This window comes from Lynx canadensis, chromosome C1 (assembly GCF_007474595.2).
Source record: "Lynx canadensis isolate LIC74 chromosome C1, mLynCan4.pri.v2, whole genome shotgun sequence".
Classification (NCBI taxonomy): Eukaryota; Metazoa; Chordata; class Mammalia; order Carnivora; family Felidae; genus Lynx; species Lynx canadensis.
The window spans coordinates 45,006,508-45,024,858 of record NC_044310.1 but is presented as its reverse complement, the minus strand read 5'-3'; the positions used below and the strand labels follow the sequence as shown (position 1 = coordinate 45,024,858).

The window sequence follows — 18,351 nt, the reverse complement described above, 5'->3', positions numbered from 1 at the left end:
ACACACACACACACACACACACACACATACATACTATGGGATTAAAACAATAGCAAATTCAAATGAATCCAAGTAAAGCCCAGGTTGGTTTGTAGGGCTTTTTATTCCATCACAGATTTTCCTAGCATCAACTATGTGCTGATGGCTCTTTGTAGAGCAGGGGATACAGAAGTGAAAATTGTAACTTCTAGGGCCTAAAATACCAAAGCAGTTTCTAAAATGTAAAAGTCGCCATAAATGAAACATGTGCAAACACAAGAAAGAAATTGATTATTCCTGATGGTGTAAGGGAAGACATTAGCCTCAGACCCAAATGTTGAATAATGGCAAGATGTTCTAAAAGGTAAGGAAAAGTACGGTATTTCAGGAAGAGGGAAGCACTTTTGCAGTGTCACTGAGGCATAAGCATGAGACACCTCCCACCCTGATAATGCCAAAGCTTTCAGTTTGGTTGTGCCATTGGAACACGTGACCATACAAAAAGCAGTTGGGGAAGTATGGCTCAATTTATGAAGGCCTTGATGATGGAAGGCCTGTTCTGTGGAAGGCCTTGCAAACTGGGAAGTACTTCTGTCTTTGCCCAGGAGCAGGAAAGCACTGAAGGGTTTACAGCAAGGCAGTAACATGATCCATATTGTATGTTAGAAAGCACACCTGTAGAGGGATAATGATACGGGGCTAATAGGAGCTTATTAATTCAAGAGAGGGAAGCAATGATGCTGACCTGATTAGAGTGTTTACAAGGTTTTTGTAAACGAGACATAGAGACGTAAGAGATACTTAGGAGATGATACCCTTATGACTTGGGAACAGATTGGATGAAAGATAAGTGAAAAACAGCAATTGATTAATTAATTAATTAATTATTTTATTTATATTGAGCTGTACCTGACACACAATGTTACATTAGTTTTCGGTGTACAACATAGTGATTCCACAACTTTATATGTTACACTGCGCTCACTACAAGTGTGGCTTCCCTCAGTCATCATATAACACTACTGTAATCCCATTGACTATATTCCCTTTGTTATACCCTTCTTCCCCGTGACGTTTTCATTCCATAACTGGAAGCCAGTACCTTCTACTCTCCTCCACCCACTTTGCAAGAAAGGAAGACTTTTAAGTGTCTCCTGTGGTTAGGACTTAAATGGCTGGTTTGGTGATGATGCCATTCGCACAAGACACAGGAAATAAAAGTTGGGGAAAAGAAATTTAGTTTAAATAAGCAGAATTAAGTTCCTGTAAGAGATGGAGATTCTGTCTTGTATAGTTTGGTAAGTATTTTTTAATTTAATTTATTTTTTTAAGTTTATTTATTTATTTTGAGAGAAAAAGAAAGAGCACAAGCAGGGGAGGGGCAGAGACAGAGAGAGAATCCCAAGCAGGCTTCACACGGTCAATGCAGAGCTCAATGTGGGGCTTGAACTCATGAACTGTGAGATCATGACGTGAGCCGAAATCAAGAGTTGGATGCCCAACCAGCTGAGCCACCCAGGCGCCCCTAAAGGAGTTTGAAGTAGAGCTGTGTGTCTGGAATATAGAATCAAGTTCAGAATAGAAACCATAGGTTATAAAGTTAAGAGCATTTTGGTAGTAGTTGAAATGATGAATGAGGATGAAATATTTTAGTAACAGTGTGCAGAGTAGAAAATCCTGTGTCTCCCCCTCTATGCTCTAAGCTCCATGGGACAGAATTGTCTACAAATTTCTGGTTACCTAGAACAATGCTTGATACAAAGAAAATACTCAAAAATATCCTTAAGTGAGGAGTGAGAAAGGAATAAACTGAACAAGAATGAAGTGGATGAAATAGAGGGAACACCAATATTTAAGAGAAGAACAAGGGAAACAGTGAGAAGCTCTGAGAAAAAGTGGCCAAAGAGATAGAAAAACAAAACAAGAGGTGCCTGGGTGGCTCAGTCGGTTAAGCTTCCAACTTCGGCTCAGGTCATGATCTCGTGGTTCATGGATTTGAGCCCTGCGTCAGGCTCTGTGCTGACAGCTCAGAGCCTCGAGCCTGCTTCAGATTCTGGGTCTCCCTCGCTCTTTGCCCCTTCCCCACTTGCACTCTGTCTCTGTCTCAAAAATAAAATAAAAACATTAAAAACAATTTTTTTAAAAAAAAGAAAAAACAAAAGGAAGAATAGTACTTTACAAGTCCAAGCCCAAGTAGGACAGTGAAAAGAAAGGAATGGCCAAGAAGGTCAAATGCTGCCAAGATGTCAAATAAGATAAAGGCAGGAATATGCACAGTGGAACTGGTGTTCAAGAGAGAAAAAGAAGGGCCAGCTTGCAGTGGATTTAAAAGTGGATAGGAACACAAAAATAATTTCAAAATAGATGAAAGACCTAAATGTGAGACAGGAAACCATCAAAATCCTAGAGGAGAAAATAGGCAACAACGTCTTTGACCTTGACCGCAGTAACTTCTTGCATGACATGTCTCTTCGAAGGCAGGGGAAACAAAAGCAAAAATGACTATTGGGACCTCATCAAGATAAAACCTTCTGCACAGTGATGGAAATAATCAACAAAACCAAAAGGCAACCAATGGGATGGGAGAAGATGACATATTGGATAAAGGGTTAGTATCCAAAATCTATAAAGAATGTATCAAACTCAACACCCAAAAAGCCCAAATAATCCAGTGACGAAATGGCCAGAAGACATGAATAGACACATTTCCAAAGAAGGTATCCATATGTCTAACAGACACATGCTAAGCTGCTCAATATCACTCATCATCAGAGAAATACAAATCAAAACCACAATGAGATATAATGTCACACCTGTCAGAATGGCTAAAATCAACAACTCAGGAAACAGAGTTGGGGAGAATGGGGAGAAAGGGGAGCCTCTTGCACTGTTGATGGGGATGCTAACTGGTGCAACCACTTTGGAAAACAGTGTGGAGTTTCCTCAAAAAATTAAAACTAGAACTACCCTACAGCCCAGCAATTACACTACTAGGTATTTATCCAAAGGATACAAAAATGCTGATTTGAAGGGGCACATGCACCCCAGTGTTTATAGCAGTGCCATCAACAATAACCAAATTATGGGAAGGGTCCAAATGTCCATCAACTGATGAGTAGATTAAGAAGGTGCGGTATAATATACAATGGAATACTACTTGGCAATCAAAAAAATATGAAATCTTGTCATTTGCAACAAAGTGGATGGAGTTAGAGTGTATTATGCTAAGCAAAATAAGTCAGGCAGAGAAAGACAAATATCATATGATTTCACTCATATGTGGAATTTAAGAAACACAACAGATGAACATCAGGGAAGGGAAGGAAAAATAAAATAAAAACAGAGAGGGAGGCAAACCATAAGATACTCTTAAATCCAGAACAAAGTGAGGGTTGCTGGAGAGGAAGTGGGTGGAGGGATGGGTTAAATGGGTAATGGTCATTAAGGAGGGCACTTGTTGGAATGAGCATTGAGTATTATATGTAAGTGATGAATCACTAAATTCTACTCCTGAAACCAATACTACACTGTATGTTCACTAACTTGAATTTAAGAAAATAAATTTAAAAAAATGAATGAGGGATGAGAAAATGGAGCCAGAGAAAGAAAGAAAAATTCTTGAGAAAATTAGATGAAAGAAAGAAAGAAAAGAAAGAAAAATAGATAAAAGACAAAGGAAGATTCAGGAACAGGATTTAATTTTTCATTATTTTTTTGTTGGTCCTCGTCTTCAAAAAAAAAATGTGATTTCTTTTGGGTGCATAAGACTGATGAGGGTTCTGTGCCACAGGAGGAAGGGAAAGGTTGTACCTTAAACAGGAGGTTATTGATGAAGCAAGATTTCAGGAGAGACTTAACCAGACGTTGGAGGAAATGGTTGTAATTTTCCATTTTAGCGGCAGCTGGAAGGACCTTCATAGTCACCTTCATTTTGGATTTTGGAAAGACCTGGCTCGAGATTCCTCTTGTCTCTCTGGACTTTTCCGTGGGTTTCTATGCCCGGTTTCCATCAGCTGCTGCAGCTCAGGATGTATGCTGGCTGGAGTAGGGAAGAAAGGAAATTGAGGAAGACTTTGGTGAAAGGGATCCAGCATCTGCTTGCCTCTGGGAGCTGACTCAGATGCTCAGCATCTCCCCACACCCAGTTTGTTGTGCTCGGGTTTTGTGCTTTCCTGTGGAGTCCTCTTTATTTTTCCCCCTGAATCAGAGTGGGTTGGGAAATATAAACACAGGAATCATGACAAACTTGTCCATGTGGGAAAGAAAAGATGTCACTGCAGTTTTAGTGGAGCGTCTGGGTAGCAGTTACAGCAGAGAAAGAACGAGAAGGCTTCATTAGGACAAAAACCTTTACTTCTTTTTTTCTTTTTTTCAGTAAACAAATGTTCTTTGGTCTTAGGTGGAAATTCAGAGATGAAAAGGCCAAGTTTCCTGTCCTCAAGAAATTGCTGGTGTGATCAGGTCGAGTTGTAAAAATATGATCCACCAAGAACCAAGATGCCCTGGAGGGGAAGCCAATTTGCAGGTAAGTTATGTGCATCCCCTCCCACCCCAGCTTGAGAACTGAGGATCCGGGGACAAATGACGAGAGAAGTCTGTTTGGCGGAAGGAAGTTTCAGCACGCATAGAGTGGGGTGACTGATTTTTCGACAGCAGCTGAAATAAAAAGAATAGAAGAAAAAAAGCAGAAGTGAAAAAGACTCTTACTTCTTCATTCAATATTTATGGGCCTCCTACTATGGGCCAGGCATGGGTGAAAAGCTTTGCATGACATGTATGGGGAGGGAGTGATATCTCCCTTGTGCAAACTCAGAAAAATCTCGCAGTATCTGGCCCACTGATCCTCATCCTGGGATCCCTAGACCTCCAGAAGTCCAAGAAGGGAGTCGTGATGGATCCGTGGTTATTTTAAATGTCTAAACCTGAACTGAAGGTATTTCAGTATGACCGAGTATGGAGGGGAGGGTGGGAGTGGCTGTTACAAGATGTGAAAGAGGCCATTCCCCTTCTGAAGAATGAAATACTTCCAGTTCTCCAAGATGTCACGCTCTGGGTGTGTGACACGCATTACATCCCTTGTGCCTTCTTCCTAGGCAATTCTGAGTCCTTTAAGACTTGGAGCAGGTGCCATGTTATCAGGCCTGGGCAAGATCATGTTTCTCTTCCATATCCCATACACCTAGCGTTTTCCCTGTCAAAACCTTGATCGCTCCCAGTATATCGGAACTGTTCCCATTGGTGTTCCCCATAAGACTGCAAGACCCCCAGCCATGGGATTATCTGTGACTCATGGCCCAAACTCCAGCATCCAGCATATGTTCCACCTAACATAATGCCCAGCTCATGGAGGTGCTTTATAAACACGTGTTTCATGAAGTTATAAGCCAGAGAAAGAGCAAGAGGGTTTCATCTGCCTAAAAATTTTACTTCTGCCTTTTTCCTTTCTTTTAGTTTCCTTTCAGCTGCTGTAAAAGACCCAGCCACCTCACCTCACACTTTGTGTGTTCAAACTTCGTTTTCCAGCACATACTTCTCCTTCAGTTTTGTCTTAGAACCCTTAGTTCTCAGAGCTGGGGGACCATGTAATTCATCCTGCAAAATATCTTCCTCTTCAGAAGAACTTGGCCTGACACTGCACGGGGCAGTGGAAAGAGTGCCAGCCAGAGGACCCAAGAGTTGCTTTCTGGATCTGGCTCTGCCACTGATTCATTCAGTGGCCTCTACTACTTACTTGCCTTCTTGGAGCTTTACCTCTTTTGTAAAAAGAAGGAGTGAGTCGCCAGTCAGAGTGGCCAAAATGAACAAATCAGGAGACTATAGATGCTGGAGAGGATGTGGAGAAACGGGAACCCTCTTGCACTGTTGGTGGGAATGCAAATTGGTGCAGCCGCTCTGGAAAGCAGTGTGGAGGTTCCTCAGAAAATTAAAAATAGACCTACCCTATGACCCAGCAATAGCACTGCTAGGAATTTATCCAAGGGATACAGGAGTACTGATGCATAGGGGCACTTGTACCCCAATGTTCATAGCAGCACTCTCAACAATAGCCAAATTATGGAAAGAGCCTAAATGTCCATCAACTGATGAATGGATAAAGAAATTGTGGTATATATACACAATGGAGTACTATGTGGCAATGAGAAAAAATGAAACATGGCCTTTTGTAGCAACATGGATGGAACTGGAGAGTGTAATGCTAAGTGAAATAAGCCATACAGAGAAAGACAGATACCATATGGTTTCACTCTTATGTGGATCCTGAGAAACTTAACAGGAACCCATGGGGGAGGGGAAGGAAAAAAAAAAAAAAGAGGTTAGAGTGGGAGAGAGCCAAAGCATAAGAGACTGTTAAAAACTGAGAACAAACTGAGGGTTGATGGGGGGTGGGAGGGAGGGGAGGGTGGGTGATGGGTATTGAGGAGGGCACCTTTTGGGATGAGCACTGGGTGTTGTATGGAAACCAATTTGTCAATAAATTTCATAAAAAAAAAAAAAAAAAAAGAAGGAGTGAGCGGGGATTGGATACCAGGTGGGAAGTAGCATAGTATGGGGAAACAGACAGGAACATTGTGGAATCACATACATCTGGGGTAGGATCCCCCTACCCCACGTGTCCTCTTTGTCGGTAACTTTCCTGAATCAACGCCTCCTGTGTGAAAAGGGAATGAGGATCCCTGGCTCTTTAAGCCATCGTGAGACTATGCGGGCAAATGTACAAAGTGCCTGTCATATGGTAGCTAATGAACAAATCACATTAAGCTTCTTCACCTCCAGGGGTCTTCCCATTTTCATATTTTCGTATTCTAGATTTATATACACAATCAATCTCAGTCAACATTTTGCCTCCCCTCATATAGTTATGAAAATACTTTATCCGTTTAACCTTTTCTTATTCGTTCACTTAAAAATACTTATTCCAGGGATGCCTGGGTAGCTCAGTCATTTGAGTGCGGGACACTTGATTTTGGCTCAGGTCATGATCCCCGGGTCGTGAGATTAAGCCCCATGTTGGGCTCTGCCCAGAGTGTGGAGCCTGCTTAAGATTCTCTCTCTTTCCGCTACTCAAGTGTGCACATGCACATGCATTCTCTGTCTCATCTCTCAAACCAGGAAACTCTTAACTATAGAGAAAAAGCTGAAGGTTCCTGGAGGGGATGTGTGGGTGGGGATGGGTATGATAGGAGATGGGGATTACGGAGTGCACTTGTTGTGATGAGTACCGGGTGTTGTACGAAATTGTTGAATCACTATATTATACACCTGAAGCTAATGTAACACTGTATGTTAACGAACTGGAGTTTAAATAAAAACTGGAGGAGAAAAAATTTAAAAAGATAAAAATACTCCATTTATTCATTCAATATTTTAATAACTCACTTGGGAAAAAAAAATCCTACCTCTGCTCTCTAAGTATTGGCTAAGTGATCCTAGAGTAGTGGTCCTCAAAATTTTTGGTCTCAAGAACCCATTACACTATAGAAAATTGTCAAGGAACCCCAAGAACTTTTGTTTACATAGGATGTATTTATTGAGATTAGACATTAGAACTGAGTGGGGTGCCTGGAAGGCCCAGTAAGTTAAGTGTCTGACTTCCCCTCAAGTCATGATCTTGTGGTTCATGAGTTCGAGCCCTTGCTGACAGCTCAGAACCTGGAGCCTGCTTCGGATTCTGTGTCTCCCTCCTCTCTGCCCCACCCCTGCTTGTGTGTGCACTCACTCTCTCTCAAAAATAAACATCTAAAAAAGAGAAATTAGAACTGGGTAATTATGAGACGATTTATTAATTTATTTTAAAATGACAGTATTCCATTTCATGTTTATAGAAATGGCATTTTAATGAAGAATAATTATATTTTATAAAATAAAAATAATTAGTCAAAAGGGTGGCATTGTTTTATATTTTTCAAATCTCATTAATATCTTTTTTTAATATGAAATTTATTGTCAGATTGGTTTCCATACAACAGCCAGTGCTCATCCCAACAGGTGCCCTCCTCAATGCCCATCACCCACCCTCCCTTCCCTCCCACTCCCCATCCACCCTCAGTTTATTCTCAGTTTTTAAGAGCCTCTTATGGTTTGGCTCTCCCCTTTCTAACTTTTTTTCATTAATATCTTATTTAATAGAAGACTGGATTCTCACATCTGCTCTGAAGTCAGATTCTGTGCAGTGTAATGTTTTGTCAAAGTCTGTGCAGAGAACCCGGTCTCACACAGATAGGTAAAGTATAGGAGTCATTTTAATAATCTTATCAGACAATTGTGGATGTTCTTCTTTGATACTACACCAAAACTTGACAAGTGATAATTTCTTAAATGTTAGTTACAGTGTGAAATCTGAAACCATATCAGTGAGCTTTTCACATTCTACTGCACTGAAATCCACTGGTCTACCTTTCCTTTGAGTGGATTTTTTTTCTTTTTTTACCCACGCATAACATTTTAACATCATGCACTGGTCATATGGAAAATATCAATTCACTGAATTATGCAGATCTTCAGAATGTTGACTCATTTCATTATACAATACAAAAAATCACATTCCTTATTATCACCACCAATCTCATCAGAATGTGAGTATTAGAATGTTGTCAAGCTCGTGAATGGCAGATACACATTTTCCAAAATTTAAATTCTTGCTTGAAAGCTTGAGTTTAACCATTGGCAACAAATGCCATGAGTTGTTTTTCTGGAAATGGCAGGCTCTTTTTATTCAATTTTAAGAAAATGTATGACATATGCCCATGTCTAAATAGCCATAGTTTGTCAGTCTCTCTTACAAGTAATACAAATATTTTTTATTGCTCCCTCTTAAAGCATGTTTGAGTGCAACTGAGTTTTATTTTTGTCTTTTAACTGTGAGTGCACGGTGTTAAAGAATACAACTATTAATACAGTTTGGTGCCACTGCCTTGACTCGTGCTAAAGCATCAGCTGTTTACTCACGATGGCTTCTCGCCATCAGTCAACACAGTGTCAGCACAAATGTCAACACAGTAAAAGAAGCAATACTTCTTTCTATTATTATGAAAATAGTTTTTACCTCAGAGACCCCCTGAAAGAATCTTGGGTATTCCCAGGGTCCATAGACCACATTTGGGAAACATTGCTAGTATTTTTTTATTTTAAAAGGTGAGCTAGCCTCAAATGTGGACTAGACATCAAGCATAATTTGAAAGCATTTCTCACTTTTCTTTGATAATGACCATGGCTTCTTTTCCAGATGACATCTGCCTAGTATGTAATTGGTGACTACATCCAAGTAAACATGTGGAAAATGAGAGCAAGTGGGTGTGTGGGCTCAGAGGGAATTGCTTGTTTGGAGGATGATGGGAGAGCACAGTTCTGGAAGGAGTTCAGTTCTATGAGTGTATATTTCTGGTCTTCAAAAGATTACCACATACATGCTGTCATACAATTTATAATGTGCCTGAGGGAGGTAGCTTAATGTAGAGAAGGAACATGGGCTTTGCACTCAGCCAGTCTTGGGTTCCTATACCAGCTCTGTTGCTACTGTCTATGTGATCTCTACCAATTAACTTTACCCTGCTAAGCCTTGATTATCCCATCTGGAAAATGAAATTACTGCTTAGAATAGTGTGATGTTAGGCATTTAAAGGATGGGACATTGAGTGGATGCTCTGATGTACCATACTGACCCCCCTTCAGGAATACACTTGTTACTGCAGGGAGTGCTGCTGAAGACAGCCCTCAGTGTCAGTCTTGGTGAAAAAAGAAAACTGCTTTGCCCAATGTCACAACACCTCTTAACGGGCAGCCTGCTTCCAATGACTGATCAATAGCCTGGCTACCTCATCTCAACTTGGTACATTTCTGAAAGGCCATCTCAGCTCCAGTACTCCTCATGGGGTCAGCTGATGTCTTTGTTGGACTGTATTAGAGCTCAGTTTCTCACTCTGCCCAACCCTGTGTCCCTCCCCTTCCCTTCCACAGGTGTCATCCTAAGTCTCCTGAATAGAGTCCTGTATGCTAATCTTCAATTCAGATTCTGGTTTCTGGTGAGCGCCACCTGATGCCGATGTTCTATTAATGTTGTAATTATTATTCATGATCCTCCACTCCCTATGATGGTGTGTGGGCTCTGGTAGCTAGGGACCCTTTGTGTGCTGATCCCTGGTGGTTGTAAGAGGAGGGTTTTGAAACTGGAGCCAGGAGAAGGCTGAATTCATCTTCACCAATTAGGAGGGAGTGAATATAGTTTGTGGGAAGGAAGAAATGGAGTTGTAATGGGAGGAGAGATGGGGAGGCTGGGAGAGAAAAAGACAACAAGAACCACCCCCCCTTGGAATAAGACTAAGAGGAGACTGGGGGGGTTGGACATGTCTGGTGAGGATTTTTATATAATAGATTCTGGAACCACCATGTTTGGGTACAAGTCCCTGCTCTGACATTTACTTTCTCTTTGAGCAAGTTGTGTTATACCTTTATGCCTCATTTTTCTCATCTGTAAAGTAAGAATATTAAGAATACCTACTTCAAAGAGTTGTTTTGAAGATTCAGTGAGCTCATTGGAAATAAAAAATGAGAACTAATTTTTTCCATATTTTTATCACTATCCAATGGGAACTTAGAGAAGCATGCAAAATTACAGTAATAATGATGTAGATGTACATAACCTCAATAGTTTCATTGAAGACAGAGTCTCTAAGACTGTGTAGGAGAAAGAAGTGAAGTCTTTGCAGAAGAAGGAACATTTGAGAGATTGTAGAATCAGTAGAAGCTTGCCAAAGAAGACAAGTATGGCAGGGCAGACAGGATAACACCTGCAAAGGCTTAGAGGTATGATAATTCTGGAGACCATGGGGATTTCTACTGTTACTGATTTGCTCTGATGGAAAGCTACAGTCTGCAGGAGGAAGTGAGTGGCTGGAGATGACATGGAGAATTGTGCAGCCCCCAACCAGCTCCACTGGATCCTATATGTCAGCTGGGATTTCATCCTGTGGGTGCAAAGTAGCACAATTACAAATATATTTGAGCAAGAATGTTTTACTAAAGTATTGTTTGTAACAGCCAAAGACTAAGTGTAAATTTAGTATTTTTAAGTATGGGATTGATTACATTTAATTATGGGAATTTAAATGGAATACTATGCGATCATGAGAAAGAATGAAGCAGAAAGATATATGTGCAGACATGGGACAGTCTCCCCTTTCTACTTACAGGAGACCAAAGGATGATGTAGAGCACAGCATAGAGTGTCCGTTCATCTGTATAAACACATGGTGTACATGGAATGTCTTTGGCAGAATACTCAGAAATCAGTAACAGTAATTGCCTTTGGAGATGGGAACATGCTGAATGGTCTGGAGTGGAAGAATATTATGGAATGAATGCTTGTGTACCCCCAAAGTTCTTATGTTGAAGTCCTAACCCCAAAGTGGCTATATTTAGAAGTGGGACCTCCAAAGAAGAAATGAAGGTTAAATGAGCTCATAAAGATAAGATCCTTATCCAATAGGATTAAGGTCCTTTTAAGACGAGACATCAGAGAACTCTCTCTCACTCCGCCCAGGCACCGAGAAAAGGCTCTGTGAGGGCATAATGAGAAGGCGGCTATCTAGAAGCCAGGGGGAGAGCTCTCACCAGAAACCGAATTGGCAGGAACCTTGATATTGGACTTCTATCTTCCAAGACTGTGAGAAAATAGATTTCTGTTGTTTAGGCCACCCGATCTGTGGTATCTTGTTATGGCAGCCAAAGCAGACTAATGGAAAGAGAGACTTACTTTTAATTGTAATTCTTTCCTTTATATTATAGATAGTTTTAAATTATTTGTGTTCCCAGGTTTCACCAGCTTATGAAAGAGCCACTAAATTGAGAGAGTTAGGAAGCACCTACCCTTTCCTTCACGAGAATTTCAAAGGTCCCAGTTCTCTCCTTTCAAGCCTCTTCCCCTGTCTTGACAGTGGGCTGGAGGTCATGTCTTCCCCAGAGTACTGCTGTTGCAGACATCTCTCTGATGCCTACAAGACTCCAGAAGTAGATGCTGCTGTTCCTTCATAATTTGATCTTGGGCATCAGTGTTGCCCCGTTTGCCTTAGCTTCGCCCCAGGTTGGCCTGGGTAGCACAGGAGCAGCAGCAAAACAGTAAAGAGTACTGATTTCAGAGTTAGCCAAGCTCATGATTGAGACCTTGGCTCTGAACCTTATTAGTGGACTTGCATAGCCATCTATGAAACTTCTCTGAGCCTCTGTTTTTTCATTTGAAAAAGGAGAGACCCATTATGAAGATTAGTAATGAAGCATAGAGTGCGCCCAGCACCTAGTAGACACCCATTGTGGCAGCTGTTATTACAAATGTCAGGGTTATTTTTCTTGTCTCCTTTGCAGCTCTTGAAAGTGACTTTGCCAACCCAAGAAACACCAATGTTCATTCTGTCCCTGATTAGTAGGATTGCTTCCTTGCTTCCCCTGTATCCAGACTATAACTTCTTACTCTTCCTGTTTTGTTATGGCTTCTAATTTTGAGGAATTTGGGGTACATTTTTTCTGGGCTGGTTGGAGGACATTTATATAGGAGTACCAGTAGCCACAGATAACTTTTTGCTGACCATAACCACCAGACACTGATTTTCTTTTAACTTACAGTTATGTCCTGTTCAACCTACAGTTTGGGGGCAACCTTTGAATGGACTACCTTTGAGAACTTAATACTCACTAACTTGGAGGAAGCATATTCCACAATTTTTTACTTGTCTCTCAGGCAGATAGTTTAACGAAATAAGAAGAATGTTGGCTTTGAGGTCAAATGTTCCTGCATTGATCTTGATTTTGTCTCTGCTAGTTGGGTGAACTTGGGCAAGTTATTTATCTGGTTCTGTCATCTGTCCAATGGAGGTAGTTCCTCTCTCGCAGAGTGGTTGGGAGAACTCAATGAATTATTAAATGCCAAGTATACTTATACAATGCTTAATATGTATTATAGAACTAGTAAATGTTAGTTCCCCTTTTATCTACTTGCAAATAAGAACACTGTTGGCTTTCAGAGGTGTGCTAGAACATCTAAGTCAGCATGGGGATTGAAGTTGGTCTCCTCCACCTCCAAATTAAAATTAAGTTGGGTACAGATTCTTTAAAATTTTTTTAAAAATTTTTATTATTTTTTTAATATAATTTATCGTCAGATTGGCTTCCATACAACACCCAGTGCTCGTCCCAACAAGTGCCCTCCTCAATGCCCATCCCCCACTTTCCCCTCTCCCCCACCTCCCATCAACCCTCAGTTTGTTCTGTGTAGTTAAGAGTCTCTTATGATTTGCCTCCCTCCCTCTGTTTGTAACTTTTTTCCCCCTTCTCTTCCCCCATGGTCTTCTGTTAAGTTTCTCAAGATCCACATATGAGTGAAAACACATGGTATGTGTCTTTCTCTGACTGACTTATTTCAGTTAACATAATACCTTCCAGTTCCATCCACGTTGCTTTAAATCGCAGGATTTCATTCTTTCTCATTGCCAAGTAGTATTCCATTGTATGGAAAGAGCCTAAATGTCCATCATCTGATGAATGGATAAAGAAGATGTGGTTTATATATACAATGGGTGCAGATTCTTAAATGTACCCAGTTCACACTGTAGATTAGAGAGCCACAGCTCATTTTAAGTGATAAACAGTAAGCCTTTGGAGTCAATTGTGTGAATAGCTTTCAACAATTTTACAAGGGTATCTGTTAAGAAATTCTAAACAGGAATTGTACGCACATCTTTAAAATTATCCATTCGCTCTGCCTCTTCAATGATTTAGAAATATTTTATTTTGTATTGACATATTTTTGTAAGCTATCCCAAATTCGTTGTGGCAAGAGTAGCAGTATAGAACACATAAACCAAACAATGAAATGAAGTACAATAAATGAAAGAGCCAAAGAAAGGATTTGTCCAGGGCAACTTTCTGCCTCGATGTGTGTTTTGCATCTTAATTATCCTGAAAGCTTTGAGAGAAACATGCCATTTTAATGACCAAACACTACTTGACCTTTCTTTTTTTTTTTTTTCTACCCACAAAGAAAACATCTAAAGAACAAAACTTTCTGATATGGAACAAATTCTTATTTTTCTCTGGCACATCATTTATGGTCTTGTCAAAGACAGAGGAAGAAAGGCTTGCTGAGGGTCATGGGAGCGTGTGGTGCTTGAGAGGCACCTGGCATTCCTGGCTCTGTCTCCTACTGTGGCATAGAGCTGTGTGGAGAGCTGGACGTTTTCAATCACACACTCGCTTAGTCTGTAACATTAACCCTATGAGCCTTCTCCACTCCTCCCATAATATTTGCTGTGTATCTCCTTCCCCAACCCTGGGCTGATAGAACAAACTAGTAGAATCAGTTGACACAACCTCTATCAGAAGCAACGGAGCTCGTCTTATCCAGAGCCAATAACATACAACATACAAGATGGCTGAACTCCAAGGTTGCTGCACATTAACATACAAGAGGGAAATTATCAGTGGAGAAATACAATCAAGCCATGTGGATGGGTGACAAGAAGTCCTTTGGCCAGAGGAACAGATTGCATACCAACGCTGCCCTGGCTCACTGCCCTGAAGAAATACATAGCAATCCACACTCGGGGAAAATTCCATGAAATAGCAGAGCAGAAACCTCCTGAAGCCAATGGCAGCACACTCCAAGAAAAACATCCAATGAACCAAACCCCAAACAACGCAGACCTCAGAAACGTAAATAAAAATTAACTGAAAAAGGAAACCTTCAGAGTCTTGGGAAGGAACACAACAGATTAAGTGACCACAAAACACTAAAACACCAACTAGTTATTTACCCACTGCTTTGTGGTAAATACAAGGCCCGTAGTCTCCAGGAGGTTATTTCTGGGCGCCAATGACTTAGCACATAGGCCAGCAAAGAGCATGGACTTTATTTTCCTTCCCAGGGCAAGTGGCATTTATAATGGTCCTGAGAACCAGAAGGAAGTTCCTTTGAACCTCTTAGTCTTATAGCTATTTATAAGGATGAGAGAGGAGCAGAGAGTGGGAAAAACATTGGGGTTAAAGTCAGAAGCCTTGGGTTTGTGTGCCCTGCCCCTTACTAACTCTCCTATCCTGGGCAAGCTACTAAACCATGCTGAGTTTCAGTCTCCTCATTTGGAGAGATGAATGGATAATAGTAATTTGTCCCTCACAAGGTTGATATGAATATTAAATGTAAAAAGGGATATAAAGAGAAATTCATAAGAGGCAAACTACACCAAGACAGCCAGTTGTTCCTATTACTGTTCTACTTCATTTATGTCGGATCATAGGAGAATTAGCATCTACCTACTTTGGGTGAATTTCTTGATAGCTGAGATGTGCCCCTTTGAGCATCTATTCCAACCAGTTTGGTTAAAATCTATAACCATTCACCTCTTTTAAAAGATTATAGAATGCAGATTAGAGTTTTCTTGATGACTTAAAATCAAAGTTATAAACACCTGCTGTTGTTCTAAGTAGCACTACCGTTCTGTGTGTTTGTTTTGGATTTTTTTTCCTTCTGGGAGTGGACGCATAGCCTCAACCACTGACCTGTCTTAATAGCTTCTCCTACCTCTATTCTGCTTGTCTATTTCCAATTTAGTCAAAACCAGATAACCAACCTCATTAAAAATGAGTGCTAACTCTGAATCAGGGAGTCTCTATTTAGAATCTTAGTAAGAAAATATGTGGTGTTCACGCGGGGACTTTGAAAGCACCACAGTGGAGCTCAAAGATCATTTTTCTGGCTTGAGATTAGAGAATGGCAGGTGTTCGACAAGCTGACCTCAGGGTGAACATGTGGTGCCTGCGTTAGGAATATTTTGGATGGATTTGGTCTGCTCACATCTCTCTCACATTTTGATGTAACTGTAAGTGTGATAATGGTCATTTTACAGTCAGTGAAGAGTGAAGGCTGAATCAGAAGGATTAACATGAGGGACAAGGAAGTGTCTTGAGGACTTGTGGAGCATGCCTGCGTGTGTCAAAATGTATATGATATCTTAGACTGTTTTGAATAAATTAAATTCCCTATTTAGGCCCAGAAACGTTCAGTTCAGCAAAATCAGTTATTGGATTGATTTCTTCTCTGGACTGACTCACTGTTTTATTAATTTTCCCTAAATAAATTGTTGTTTTAGCACCATCACCTCTCGCCATGATGGAATCATGATAGAATCACAGAGGTTTCCTAGTAGAGGAAACCTTCCAGGTCGTACAATCTTCTGGCTTCCATACACGACTCTGAAGACCCATGTTGGTCCTGACAAATTTTCACCAGTCTGTGGAATGATAAGAAAAAAATATGGAAAATAGGATAATGCAGCATTCTTTTCCTAAAATTAACTCATCCCATTTAAAGTGATGTCTTGTGTTCTGATGTCTTTCTCTTCCTTCTCTTCTGGTGTCCTTTACCCTTTTGTCTGAGATGATTGTAATGGTAAGTAGCTGTTAACCTGAAAAATGCCTATTCATCAAATAACAGAGTTGACCGTGCTATGTTAGGCTCCTGGTCTGTGGGTGTTTTGTGTGGTTGTTTGATCTCTGGATTTCAGAATGTGAGAACTACAGATCTAGACCAGCTCCTTCCATTTTCAGACGAGGGAACAGAGACTCTGAGAAAATTTACACAACTGAAGTTCACACAACGAGGAAGTTGGAAAGCTAAGACCAGAGCCTGGACTTGCTGCTCTGTCTCCTTCAGGGCTGTGTCCTTCCATAGCTAGAATGTCAGTATTATTACCAGTTCTGTGGGATGTCAGTATTATTACCGGTTCATGAGACTCTGGAAGAGGAAGGTAGTGGAGAAAAGGGAGCCTCTATTTCTTGACCATGATGATGTGCCTGACCCAATGATGCTTCATGTGTATTATTTCCTTTATTCCTCCAACAGCCCTAAAAAGAAGCTAAAATTGGACGCATATTATAATTCAATGCATTATTGAATGCATGTAACGAGGAAAACCACGTTCAGAAATGTGAGCCAATTTGACTCAGAATCCATCAAGCCATATTACCACCAACCTCCATGTCATCCGACAAGCATTTGAGTGGCTTCCCTGTACAAGGTAAGTCTAATGCTAATGTGAAAGATTTTAGCAAATTATAAAGTGATGAACGAAGATCTCGTAATTTTTTTACTATTCCTCTCAAACAGTCCTATGAGGCTGGTTATTATCATCTCCATTTTATAGATGAGAAATACGCAAAGAGCATGTAAACATTGCTGAGCTGAGGCTGGCTTCCTGACTCCTCATCCTGGCCTCTGTGTTCTACATTCACTATGTTAGGAATATCTTATTCTGGAGAAGAAACATGGTGCACCAGAAACACTTCAGTCCACAAAGGATTACGAGCCAATCGGCCATAATTGTTGCTTTGAAAAGGCAGGAGCAAAAGTAGAGTTGATGGAGATTCCAGGCGTGAAAGGGTCGTAAGTTCTGGGCTTTCCAATACTAAGCCATCCTCCTCCAGATGATTTTAATAATCTCCAGCACATGTGTTCTAACCCCTTGATGCTGTACAATATGTGTAACCAAATAAAAGATCGCTCCAGATTCGGAGATTTACTGTTTGTGATGGGAAAAGGCCAACCAGATGACATCATTTATATTCCAAATATGAGCTGCTGCCAAGGCTGGTGATGTTAAGCTGGAGAAATTGATCCTCAACGTTATTCTGTGAAGGAAAAAAGAGAAAAGATCTTGGCTGAGACAGTATCTTTTTGTTATTTATGTGAGTATGAAGACTAGTTTCATAAACTTCTGTTGTATCTAGGATTGCTTATGTCCGGTGTGTGGACTGTTTAGACACACAATGACGTCCATATAATTAAACTTACCAAGTTGGGTGATCAGAGTGACCACTTGGTTGTTGTTGTTGCCGGATGGATAACCGATGAGGGACTGACCTGAGGCTTGTCTGCTCCAGCAGACAGGGTATCTGAGCTGTGGTCACTTGTTCAAAAGCAAAGGTGCCCAGTTTGTCATGGTGGAGGGCAGTGGACTCTGCACCCATTCCCCAGATTCTTCCTCACATGTGATTCTTTTCTAGCATCCATATTCTCCACCACCATGAAACCCAGGGAAAGTTGACACCATTTTCAGTTTCAACGGTAGATCTTGATTAATCTAAATTAATAAACGCATGGCATTCTCCCCATGGCCGGTGATTCAGGAGTGACTTCTGAGTATAATCAGCTAAGTGAAAGGACTTAGGTTCCATGCTCGAGGAAGTGGGTTTTCCCTCTCTTTCTGGATAGATGATGGCAGAAGCACAGAGCCCCCCATTGCTAATGGCATCCATTTTACAATCGCAAGGCAGAGCAGGTTTAGAATGAAGTCAGTGTTGAGGATGGCTGAATGGAGAGACGGAAAAAACCAA

General features: G+C 40.8%; 1 long non-coding RNA gene across 1 annotated transcript; it reads left to right on the top strand.

The window, feature by feature from the left end:
- Positions 1 to 2,562: 2,562 nt before the first annotated feature.
- Positions 2,563 to 17,030, top strand: LOC115522041. Its single transcript, XR_003971236.1, has 3 exons — positions 2,563 to 2,587; positions 4,379 to 4,504; positions 16,862 to 17,030. It is a non-coding gene; the product is annotated as an uncharacterized LOC115522041 (long non-coding RNA).
- The last annotated feature ends 1,321 nt before the right edge of the window (positions 17,031 to 18,351 follow it).